This window comes from Dasypus novemcinctus, chromosome 4 (genome assembly GCF_030445035.2).
Source record: "Dasypus novemcinctus isolate mDasNov1 chromosome 4, mDasNov1.1.hap2, whole genome shotgun sequence".
NCBI lineage: Eukaryota > Metazoa > Chordata > Mammalia > Cingulata > Dasypodidae > Dasypus > Dasypus novemcinctus.
In genome coordinates, this window is record NC_080676.1 from 37,140,085 (window position 1) to 37,143,947 (window position 3,863).

The window sequence follows — 3,863 nt, forward strand, 5'->3', positions numbered from 1 at the left end:
ATAATTTAGAAGGGGTGAAAACAAACAAACAAACAAGAACTACAAACATCTAAGAGGATGCTTTCTTTTTACTATTAAATGAAGAAAACAAATAAGGAAAATATGTTGCTTTTGGTGTATGATTTTATAATATCAGTAATAGCATTAGAGGAGGAAACATGCTCATAAACTGTTACTGGAGATGAAATTGGTCTAATAATTGTGGTCACCAATTGGAACATATTGTAAAATAGAAAATGCACATATTCTTTTACCTAGAAATAACAATTTGCATAAAATAATACACATTATATATTTATGCATGTAATATTTTTATATATTTTCTATGTAAAAAATATGTTTATCAGCAATGTCTGGAATGAGAAATTATTAAAACTGATGTTTTCTTGTCAGGGGATAGGGGTGGGCAATGATAGGCAGAAGAAAACAAACACCAAAGGGAGATATTTAGTCTTCATTGCATACTTTTCATTACTTTTATTTTTAAAAATTTTGTATGCACTTCAGTACTTTTACTTTTTCTTCTTACCATAACTTTCACTGTTCTTTATTTTTTCTTAATCTTTTTTAGTTTCACCTTGGTCCATGACACATGATAATTACACCTCATGCATCGTCTGCTCTAAATTAGTTGATTGATTATTTTTAACAATGCAGTAAACATTTATTAATTTAAAGTCACAACCAAGGCTAGAACCGTGACAATAAAAAACACCTAATCATCTGGTCCCACCACAAATAAAGCCCTAACTTCCCCCATCAGAACTATCTACCATACTAAGTCCTGTCGTTATTTTCTTGTTTTCCTTTCTATACAATCATATTGTTTCTATAAGTAAATTCCTAAAATGCATGTATTTTAACTTTATAAAGATGCTTAAGTCGTACACAATTTGGGAGCTTAATTTTTAATTTAACATTATATTGGTAAGATTTATCCCTGTTGTAGCATATTACTGTAGTCTCTTCCCTTCCCCTTCCCCTTCCCTTCCTTTCGCTTTTTTACTGCTAGCTAATATTCCATTGTATAAATATACTAAAGTGTGTTCATCTGTTTTCCTGCTGATCTGAAGTAGAGTTGTTTCTAAATTTTCACTATTATTAAGTGCTGCTATAAATATCCCGGTATATGATTCTGTTGCATCTATTTTGGTTTCTCTTTGATATACAGTTAGGCATGGAATTGTGGTGCATAAGTTATATGGATATTCAGCTACAGGAGAAGATGGCCAACTGTTTTGCAAAGCACCTGTACCAACTTACACTTCCACCACACATGTATCAGAAAGCCTGTGAACTGACATCTTCTTCAACACTTAACTTCATCATACTCTTGACTGAGAAATTATAGACTGAGCCTCAAGGTAATAAAAATATCCAGTTGGGATCTTAGAATTGCAATTTGAGGAGCACAGATTCAGGCAGGAATCCAAACTGTGTATCATATTGGGGTTTTCAAGTTAGGGTTTTGAACGGGAAAACAGCATAAGTTGTTTCTTAAGAATTATGACTGGTGGGTAATTCTAAATGTTCTTTATTTTGTGGTTTGTTTCTGATGTCCTTATGAGTTCAGAATTCCATAATTTTGCTTATTTTGGCAGTTTGTGATAACTGAATAGATGTCCATAAAACTAACTACCTTAATGGGCTCCCAAATCTTATTTTAAATCTCTTAGCCATAGTAGTCTTATTTTATTTCTTTTTGCAATATCTTCAATTTCTTTCCAACTAATTCTGTAATAAATAGTGTCTTATTATGGTCTTGATCTGCATTTCCATCATGACTAGTGATGTTGCATTATCTTCCATGTTTAAAGACTGGTATGTGTAGTAACAAATGTACCACCTTAATATAAGATATTAACAAGAGGAGAAACTTTGTCTATTGGGAGTGCACAGGAGATCTCTGTACTCTCTGTAAAGTTTATTATTTTTAAAAAATCACTTTGTTGAATTATTACTTCGTCATTTATTTCTAATTAAAAACAGAATAGTGGAGCAGGTGTAGCTCGGTGGTTAAATGCTTGTGCCCCATGTACAGGGTCCTGGGTTCTATCCCTGGTACTTCATAAAACAAAACAAAATACACCCCCCCAAAATAACAACAAAAACAGCAACAAAAAAACATAAATAAACAAAGGAAAATAAGCAAAATTTGTTTTAGCTTAGGTTTAAATCTCGTTTCATTGGAGACAGTAATCTCCTTAAAAGGCATGTCTTGATCATTTGACACATAAGTAATATCCTGTTCTTTTTCTTCCTGAATCACCTTCAAAATAATTAATAACATGAAAGAAGTTTTGATGTCCATACATGTCCTGTGTTAGTTCACAGCTTTTTTCCTTTCTCACATGCTGTGAAAAAACTAAGAAAATTTAATGTAAGGCGCTTACCTGTAAAATTGTAAAGCAAGGTCAGAATGTCTAAATCTAAAATGAAAGTACTGACACTTAATGTTATTTTTATTGTGCTGTTATTTCCAGGCATGATTCAAATAGTTACATATGCATTATATCATTTTATCCTAACAAAAATCATAAAGAAAACTAAGTATTAAAGGGATTATGCAATTTGTCAACATCATGTTGGTCATGTTTCAAAGAGCTGGGACTTGAACTTAATTCTTTAATATTTAAAATCACTTGTTCTCTCCCATTATGTGAAGTTATTGTTCTACAACCTTTTGGAATTTCTGGTAATCTCTCATCCTTCATCCTTTATTATCTATCAATATTTCCAGGTATTACCTCTGTAGCCATGCTATTTATATTCACATTTTCATATATGGGTCCTTTATTAGGTCCCAGAGCTTTTTCTCTTCTTAAATGATGCTCTGGGCAAAGAAAGGCAATTCAAGGTAGTGTACTTGAGAGTGAAGTTGCAAAAGAACATTGAGGTGCTCACTTCAGCGGCACATATACTAAAATTGGAACAATGCAGAGAAGATTAGCATGGCCCCTGAACAAGGATGACACACTAATTCACAAAGTGTGCAATGTGGTTTTTTTTGGTAATTTTACTCTCAAATACTGCAGCTAGAATTTTAACTTAACTAAATCTGCTTTCAACAAAATTATGACAGAGTATACCTCCTATTCCTACTCTAGCACTAGAGATGAAAGTGAATAGTCCTTCCAATTTAGCAGGGAACCTGTTCCTTTACAGCCCTGCTTACGCATTACTTCCGCCTTCTATCACCAAACCCTAGGGCCCTTTCCAATAGCTACTAACTCCAGCGATTCCCCTAATTCTTATTTCAGGACTTGGATAACACAGGAAGTTTACTTCCCTAAAATGTCTACTGGATAGATGTAACTAGTGGAAATCTACATTCCAATCAATCCTCCCCTGGGAATTGCTCTTCTAATACTGGAAACTATGAGAGTTCAGATGATTATATTGGCATCAACCTATTATCCCAACACTTTGATTTACTTGTCTGCCAGCAAAGCAATAGTCATGCCCCTTGTGAGACAATGTAGGTAAATACTTCAAGCCCAGAGCAAGTTTTTATGCCCCCATCATTGTCCCTAGAAGGTACAGGGTTTTTCTGGCTATTTGGCATCAATACATACATACATACATATATATATGTGTGTGTGTGTGTATGTGTGTGTGTGTGTGTGTGTGTGTATAGCCCTCCCTTATTCTTGGCATGGAACTTATGGTCTAGAATTTCTAATTCCTGATATAGAGTATAGAAAACAAATGAACTCTTCTAGAATCCTAAATCTGGGCTATCTAACCTCGTTGTGGCTGAGCGTGAGGGTCTCGTCCTCGCTCGGGCCCAAGAGTCGGTGGGGCTTGCTCCTGCCAAACCACCGGCGGGGGGTGCCCCAAGAGGGAGCACCGGTTCTCCAGGC

The 3,863-nt window shown here is 34.7% G+C and overlaps 1 non-coding gene across 1 annotated transcript; it reads left to right on the forward strand.

Moving 5' to 3' along the window:
* The first annotated feature begins 2,896 nt into the window (after positions 1-2,896).
* Positions 2,897-3,003, forward strand: LOC111760632 (U6 spliceosomal RNA). Its single transcript, XR_002794263.1, has one exon. It is a non-coding gene; the product is annotated as a U6 spliceosomal RNA (small nuclear RNA).
* Positions 3,004-3,863: the final 860 nt, after the last annotated feature.